Source organism: Panthera tigris, chromosome A1 (genome assembly GCF_018350195.1).
Source record: "Panthera tigris isolate Pti1 chromosome A1, P.tigris_Pti1_mat1.1, whole genome shotgun sequence".
Classification (NCBI taxonomy): Eukaryota; Metazoa; Chordata; class Mammalia; order Carnivora; family Felidae; genus Panthera; species Panthera tigris.
In genome coordinates, this window is record NC_056660.1 from 145,627,187 (window position 1) to 145,636,564 (window position 9,378).

Here is a 9,378-nt window from a genome sequence, read left to right on the forward strand (position 1 = left end):
TCCATATACAACTACAAAATCATTCATGCACGGTGTTTTTTATTTTTTTTCTAAGCCTTGTCAAATACTTCATTTTTTCTAAAGCCTCAAAGTATACATAATTGAATAGTGGAATAGATACCAAATTCTCCAGTGTATTATAAGGTATGTAAAGTGAATGGATATATGTTTGCCATTATTGTCATAAACCAGAGAATAAGGAATGTTTAAGAAGATGATGTCCTTGTGCCATGTAATCTCAGATAGATGCATTTCATTTCATTTAAGGTAGAAGAGAATTGAGTTTTGTTACGCAGAAAATAAACTCATTTACTTGGCATTAGTTTTATATTCAACCCAAGACATTTAATTCTGGAACTTGGATCACACTGACTCTAATGTATATGTAAAATGTTCACTGACTAATATATACATTTTAAGTTTATTATCTTTAGCCTTTACACAAAACCCTTGACAGACTGTTCTTAATGCATATGTGTTAGAGATAATGGAGTCTGTTTTTTGTCAGTTCTAAATTTAAATTATTTACTTTCTTGATGGTTAAAAATGTTGAAGTCAGGGCATTAGGAGGTAAATCAGTCCATTTGTGCTTCTTCAAAGAATTAAGAATTTACATGATAGATGAAAGTTTACTAAATACTGTTCACATTCTGGCTTTCCAAAGGCAAATAAGGAGTGACCAACCTTAAATACTTTAAGTTCATATGGAACATCTAGTTTGAGGAAGCAAGTGGGAGAATGGGGAGATAGAGAATTGGATTCAGAGATAAAACGACAAAGACCTTTCATATTCTCAAGGGAATGAAACAAAGAGGAAAAAAATCAATAAAGCAAGTTGCAACAAGAGTCTGATCGTCTGAAAATAACAAGCATGAAGGAAAAGTAGAGCATGAAATTCAAATGTCTATACTTAGCATTTATTTTATCATAGGTGTTTACCATAAAAATCCAAATTTAAAAAAAATAAAAGGGAAGAAAAACCATTGTATTCCTACCTCCTAGAGAAAGCCGTTATTATGTTGGTATGCATTTTTTATAGCTGGTATTTATAAATGTGTGTGTGTGCGCACACAAGTACAGGATTTTTATACCAATGAATCACAGTTTATAAAGTGTAACATGGTTTCACCACTTAATATGTTGTGTGCATCCTGTCATGTCAAAAATATACTCAATATACATTTAATGGCTGTATAAACATTTCATTTTGTAGAATAAACAAATAAATGAATTCTACAAAAATTTTCTGTAAATTTCTCTCCCACTACTTCTATTATTAAAATGAAGCTATAGCCCCAGTGCACCCTGAATGGCGGAAAACCTGTAGAAGCAAGTGTGTCAGTAGGCTAGATGGCCTCATGACATCAGGCCGTTGCATAGAGGTGCTTTGCTAAATTGGATTGTTCTATAACATGCCCACGGCCTCAGCTCACTTTTCAAGTTCCTGTGCCTACTATTATTCTCTCAGATGCTTCATTTCTTTTGGCCAGCCTGGGGAAGGTCCCTATTTTGCTCAGTGTCTTGCAATGTTTAATAGAACTGGATTCAAATGTGGTACTTCAGCACTGTTCCCTCACCCAATAGACACAGGTACTTAATTGAAGACTCTTGGTGGCCGGGAGGGAATGACTTCAAATGCCCTGTGCCCGACTCTCTTAAAAGTTGATACAATTCGAATGTGAAGCTTTTTTAAGGGTATGATTTCAGTTTGCAAGTAGAGGCAGAGTGGAGAGAAATTTCCAAGTACCCCTGAAATAATCAGCAGTGAGCAGTCAACTCTTGTGCCTACATATGCTTCGTATCCTAAACAAAAGACTTGTGCAGGCTAAGTCGACACTTGGGATATCCATTTCACTTAAAAAAATGTAATCTTAGAGGACACTGATGTGACTTGTGCTGTGCTGTCCTTTAAATATATCGTTCCTGAAGAGAAAACAAAATAGTTGTGCAATAACAGGCTATTGGTTAAATAAATTATGTTGTATTCTATAGTGGGATACTCTCCAATTATTAAAAAATGGTATTGCAAAAATCTATAATTTGTGTTAATATGTTCATGTTAAGTTGGAGGCTGTAAAATAGTGTGTACTATTTTATCCCACTTTGTAAAAATAATTATGTATGTTTTATCTTTACATCAATATCTTTACATGAATCATTAACAATCGTTGTTTTGGACTGGTAAGATTACTGGAAAAATTTATTTCTTGTGTATTTGAATGTTCTAAATTTTCTTTAATTCAAAGATTTAAATTTTGTAATGAGAAAAAAACCATTTTTAATTATCTAGATACGAGACGAAAAGTGCTATGGAATTCTGTCTCCCATATGATTCTGAACGGGTTCATTATACCATTTCTTAAGCACAGGGCTTGTCATTTGGAGGTCAACATCCTCTTAGAAGAAAGAATAAAAATAGTGGAAAAGAGAAGCATCTCTTGCTTAGTGACTCATAGTGTGCTAGCGTGATTAGAGGTGAGGGGCAGCTACATTAGCATATTGCCTTGGATCATAATGAGTAAAAACTTATGCAGAGCAGAGAATAGGGGGAAATGACAAGCAATTAAAAGCCTAGAAGTAATTTTCTATTTTTTCTCCTTTTTTTCCCCCCCGCAGATTGATGTGGATATCTCCCTGTGCATGGTGTAGCCAGTGGGTGAGTTGATTCTTGCTGATATGCATAGATAAGGTTAAGCTCAGGATTGGGATAAGAAAGGAGTAACCAGCACTTGCCCCCTGAATGTCTCCTACTGAAGTAAGCCCTCTTGTTATCACACAGTGTTTCCTGTAACTCTTCAAAAAGACTGAAGTGAGCCCTCATGTAATTTCTGGCAAGGTGAAGTCCTGGGTACACTTCACAAAGTAGAAATTCCAACAACAGTGGGATTTCCAAGAACACGCCTTTAAACCAACCAACCAACCAACAAACAAATCCAAAAAACAAAACAAAAAAAAACCCAAACAAGTGAATTTTCATTCTCTAAAAGCTCTTTGTCGATGTTTAAACAACTACTGAGAAACAGAAGTAGGGGCCAGTGAAGAATACGTTCGCTGTACTATAAACACAGGACAGTCATCTGTTTTTAGAGCTGGAAAGGCTTTCAGGAATCTTCTAACCCAAACCCAAGGGAAATGAGACTTGCCCCGAATTTCTGTATCTATCATACTCCCACCACTTTCCCATGAGGTAAATGGAAAGGCGGAATAGCACAAAATTTCTGAGGCTGGAGTTCTATTCCTCACTCATATTTTCTCATAAGGCCTTTGCCATTTGTGCCATAACTGCAACTATATATATATGAGTGGAAGGAAAAAGTGGGAGTAGGAAATGTAACATGACCCATACCTACATTATGTGGACAAGAATAATCCATAGGATGTCTTTGATGATCTTTGTCCTCTTTAAAAGGAAACTAAACATAAGAATTGAGTGTGTTTGTCTTCAATCTCAACAACTTTATTTTCTGAGAGCCAATTTCTGTAGATTTCCATGACTGATTAAAGGATGAGAAATTTGGACGGAGCAGAAAAAGTCCCTATGGAATAGATTAGAGAGTGTTAATATGCTTAAGTAGAAAGGAAACTTCTGTAGAATTAGTGATACACAACTCAGGTTTTGTAAAGTCGGCTGACCATACCAGCATCAGCTCACCAGTACCTTCCAATGACCACTTATTTCCTTGTAACTCCATTGGGTGTGATATTCAGGGTGTCTAAGATCATCTGTCATTTTGCTGGACTTCTTCACAGCCCCTCTGTTTCCTGGCTGAGTTATTTATGTAACATTATTCCACATGGGAAAGCCCAGCTGTTAAAGTTTTAGAATCAGGAATAAGAACACATTTTTATTAGATCTTTCATCTTGTCTACAGTATGTTTTTCTTGGTTTAAATAATGATAACAGCATGCTAGTCCTCCACCATAACTCATTCGCTAGTACATGTCTTTGGGGGCGAGAGCTGCCCTTGCTGTACTTCTGGGGTTCCAAAATGGGACTGATAGCAAACTAAAGGTGAAATCTGTGTGTGGGATTTGTATAATCACCTGGTGAGTTTGAACTCATACACCTGGGGTAAGTACTGCAGAGGTAAAAACGATAGAACTAAGTTACATATTGGTAGGAGCAAGATGGGGATTAGAGAGAAAAAAAGGGTTTGGGGGATCAGAAAGTCTTGGTCATAGAAGAAAAGTTGTACTATTTACAAAATTAGGAAAAACCCAGCAAAGAAGGAGGAGGTTGAAAAGGGAAGACAAAGCTTTGTCATATGAAGTTGCGAGTTGCTGGGAAGAGATCCAGGTGGAAGGGTCTTAGGGGGCACGATGACCTAGTGATGTGTCAGCTTGGTTAGGCTGACCTACATCTCCTAGAATTCCTTTCCCTTTAAGGTTCTGGTTAGAATGGACCATGGGAGAGTCTTGTTGAAATGAGGAGGGCAGAGGCAAAGCAGTAGCCATTTAATTAGCTCATACATGTTGTAACAGATGTGCTGATTAACTTGTTAGCATGAAGTCACAGCTGGGTCTACAGCTACTCTTACCTTTTCCTTCAGCTTCTCTGACTCCTGTGCCAGATGTGTATTTTTTAGTTCCAAGATGAAGGTCACTGGCTTCTTTCTGCAGGATATCCACAGCACCAAGATCAGAGTAACAACTGACATGAATTTCAGCCCATCCTAAAGCTTCTAGCCTTCCCTTCTTGACTATCTGCCCTGTGGGTTTTCAGTTCTAATATCACAAATACAGTAGCCTTACAGGGACTAAACTACTACACCTGCTCCAATTGTGTAAGGTCAGACCCTTTGTATGAGTTGGCTGGCCTTTTCTGGGGTTCACAGAACTGCATGATTTGGTCTGTTTTTGTAGCCAATTTACACCATTCTTTGTCTCAGTAATATTCCTCATTCTAGTGTCCTATCAATTTCTTCACCACTTCAATCTTCAAAGTTCTTTCCCATTGACTCCATGGACTGGTCTTCTCTGACCACTCCATCTAAATCATCCTTTGTTTTCCTCAGAGTCCTTACTAGAGATTGTTTGTTTATGTAATTAATTTTTTGGTTAGCTGGTCTTCATTACAATCTAGGTTCCATGATAGATGTATCTGTCTTGTTCCACACTGGATAACCCTGACCCTAGCACTGTGGCTGGCACACAGCCAGTTCTCCAAGAATTGTTTTAGGAATAGAAAGGGCGATATGGAAGACCTTACTTTGTAGGGTAGGAATGTCAAAGGGATTAATTTTCTATCCCTTGGGGACATACAGATCATCCTGAGTTCCACCCCTATTTCTTTTCTTCATGCAAGGTTGAACTAACTGCCTAGGGATTCAGGAACCATCTCAGTAGTTCCTACATCCAATTTCTAAGTGTTAACAGATTCAATTACACTTCTTTGAAAAGATGCTTGTGATAGTTAATACTTCAACTAGTATTGGAACTGCCAGTAGTATGAATGCAATTTTACATTGTGGGTTTAGAATTAAGTCACTGTATGTTTTTTGGCCTTGATTCACTTAGGGCTAAGAATGTGACCCTATATTGTGTTCTATAGCTCTCTTAATTTCATATTGCAGACTTCTTAAACATTATTTTATAAGTCAAAGAACTCTCATTAGTTTTCAAGATTTAATAAAGGTTCAACTTGTGAATAACACATTGATTAAAAAAGCAAGCCAACTTTATTAAATAATATCAAAAGAAAAATGCTATCTTGTGTTTTTTAGGAATCTAAATGAAATATTGAGATTATTCTATCTTTATAATTTTCAATTTCCAAGGTCAAATATTTTTAGTGTTACCCTGAGCCTGCAGGTCACTTTTCTTTAACACTTCAATACTGGAAATAATTCTTCAATGCTGGCCTTCTTGAAATCCTTCATGCCATAATGATTTATTTCTTTTTAAATAGTATCCTTGCACATTTTTTCCAACATTTAGTCTAGACATACTACTTGATCAAAAATGTTGAAGTGACTCATAAATTACATGTTTTGGCAATTTGGCTACAAACCTTCAGTCACTATGCATTTGCTCGTAGGTTACTTCCCATATCAAATAAAGCTCAACCAGTAGTGGTGTCTGGGTATTTTGCAGTTCTCAAGTGGTCTCATCCTCCACATAATGTATGTGATTTACCCTTATTCCCAATATTTATGCTCCCCCCCCCCCGCCCCCGATAAATCTGTTATGGTTAAGGATATTAACACAAACCCTCTGAATTGAAAACAGATTTTGCTTTCCCATTGTTAAATTCAATGGTCTCAAAGCCATTGTGAATAGTTTTGTCCTGAGTTAGAAATCAGACATTTAGTGATTTTTCTCTATAAAGTCTCAGATCAACTGGTAGTTGTGATTAAGCAGTGAGGGAGGTTAATATATATTGTTGGAACTAACTTAAGATACTGTTTTTCTATTCCTATCTAAATGCTTGTTGAGTTAAAAGTTCAACTAAAAAATATAGTTGCACCGATTCATTTGGTTAAGCAAATCCTTTCTAGTTATAGGTATAATAAAAGTTTATCTGTGTGAATTCGGTGCTGGGAAGATAACAGAAAGTCCATGCCACGCAAAGCAAGGTACTTAGTACATATAAGCTTTTTTGTATTTCTCAATAAATGGTATAAATTGGCTGAATAATTGACTCTGAGGGACATTGCTCACAGGTAGATTTTGGACCAAATGTTTGGGTATCTGAAGGCTCATTGTGGAGGACAAAGTTGAAAGTAATTGTCAACAATCTGTCACTCTCATTCAGAATCCAATTTCTCCCATATCTGGGGGGAATTAATGACTTCATATCTAAAGAGAGTAATTTAGGCTCTTGAAAGTTCACTCAGAGAAACAGCAATAGAACAGCTTTAAGATGCAAAAAAACATAAAAACTTCTCCCAAAGAATCTTGACCAGCCATTAATTAAAATGCAGGTAAAATGAACAGAAACATTTCTCTATTCCCATCTCACTCAGAAGGTGCCAATTTCAATCATTTAACCTCTAAAGAAACTGTTCTCACCCATCTGACAGTAAGACAAAATTGGGAGGCTGAGAGTTCATTTTGATTTTTATTACATACCACAGACATATTCACTAACCAGAGTAGGATGATGCTGTTCTCTTAAAATCACAGGAAATATTATTTCCACCTCCCCGCTTTTTCCTGATATTGGAGCTGCATTTCAGATTATTTTGGGATTACTTTAGGGTAAAGTAAAAGAAATCACGGAAGGCAGTGTATAAATGACATTATTATGAAGCTAAATGACATTATGAAGCTTGTAGTAACTTGCTGATTGAGACTAACAAGGCTGTATAAACAATGCTGATATTACTCATTGCTTATATTTTGAACATCTACCCTTTACCGGATATGTGTGAAAAGTGGTCCCTAAGAATCTTCCATTCTTTGCAGCTTCCTATGGTCCAGGAAGTTCCCCAAAGGCTTCGAAAAGAGTTCAAGTTCTTGCTTATTAGAAATCTTTTCTGTGCACCTGGGAAATGTAGACAGTGAAACCACTTCTGCTTCTTAGAATCACGGCTGCTTTGGGCATCGATGGAGTATGAGCCACTAAGAGTTCCTAAAATTATTTGACCTGACTAGTGTTACCTTGGCTTTATATACTATGCAGGAGAATCTCTGGAGAGTATAGTATTGTATTCCTGGTCCAAATTAAGGCTGGCATGGATGTATTTAACCTTGTTTACACATACACCAAAGGAAGAACTTTTTTTTTTTTTTTGAAGGTAGGAGGGAAAATACATGTAACTAATTTTGAGGTAGGTAACAGACAGAAGTGAGAAAAAAAAATAGAAGACCCCCTAGCATCTAACCTCTGTCCACCTTTTTAGGCTTATGTCTTAATACGCCTCATGTGGCACAACAAGCTAGGGACTTAGAGTCCATAAATATACCACTGGTGCTTTTGCATACTGCTCTTCATTCAGTGTAAGCACTGCTTCTCGGGAAGGAAATTCTTACCTCTACGGTGTCACCCTTATTTTCTCCTAGAATCCTGGCATTATCTGTTATAAATGCTATCACATTGCACTTTTGTATAAATAATCTCTCCCATCCACTGCATTAGGAACTATTAGAAGGCAGAAATTGTGTACTGGTTTTTCTGTCTTCAGTGATAACGTACTGTATGCACTCCATAAATGCTTCTTGAAAGAATGGTGATACATTCTATTTACAAGTGCTAGGTTTTTCCCAGAAAACTAGGCAGAGACCTGTTCGTTTCTCACTTTGTATACCTGGAGAAGTCACTTCATTCTGTCCTCTGTCCTAAGATAAAACTAATGTGCATATTATCACGATAAAGGAATCTGTTACAAATTATGTATTGCTATTATCCCCAGTGTGAAAGGGCTAATTTTTTAATTTGAACATGGAGAGTGTCTGGCACAGTGGACATTAACAAGACACTGGACTTGAATCCAAATTTTTTTAAGTCACAGAGGGAATTCAGTTGACTAAGTGTCCTTTTAATTGGTCATCTTTTAAGACTGCTTGGAACGAAGTCCTCCTGACATGGGCATAACTGAGGCCAATCAGGAACTTAGTATCAGCACAGAACAGTTTCCACGAGAGATGGAATCAAGATTCTAGAGCCAGGAAGTAGGTTAGGGAGAGTATTCAAGCCTTGCAACACATGGACTTAAGTGCCCACCATCCCATCCAGCTCTGTAGTAAGACCATGTGACAGAGGCAGCCACCTGATGCAAAATTGATCCTTAATCCTCTTCTGCATCCGACCACCCCACCAAGACCACAATGGGAATATCTGAATACTAAGTGGACCTAAAACTACCTACATTGCCCTTTGGGCTAGAGAACAGGATTGTGGTAACTCTTTGAAAAAAATACATTAAGGAAAGTGCTAATTGCTTTTCTTTACAGAATCCTGTATGTCCCTAACCTCCCAAAGAGTCACAATGTCTGGGGTCAGAAATGAGCTGCCTCCCACTCTATTAAGCATATACACACAGCACCAAGTTTTATATGCTACCACACATTTTTCAAAGAAATTATTTCTTCCTCCACTTTCCACCTACCTCCTCCAAAATGTCAAAATTTCAGAAATGTCTTAGAACTGATTATCTAGAATATTCTTCCCTTTATTATTCATACCACTCATATTGGATTTGGATTTGTGTTAGCACATAAAAAGATCAGTTGACATAGCTTTTTGGAAAGTCTAGCTTGCAGCAGAGTTGGACAACAGATGGCCACTCAGAAACCAGCCTCAGAAAGGTGACATGCTCTGCATGTATATGCTGATAAGAGTCCTATTTTTAGGACACCCGGAAAATTCTTGACCTAGTGCATAGCCCAGGAGAAAGACAGTTCAGAGTACACACAATGACCATAGCCTGATTCCTG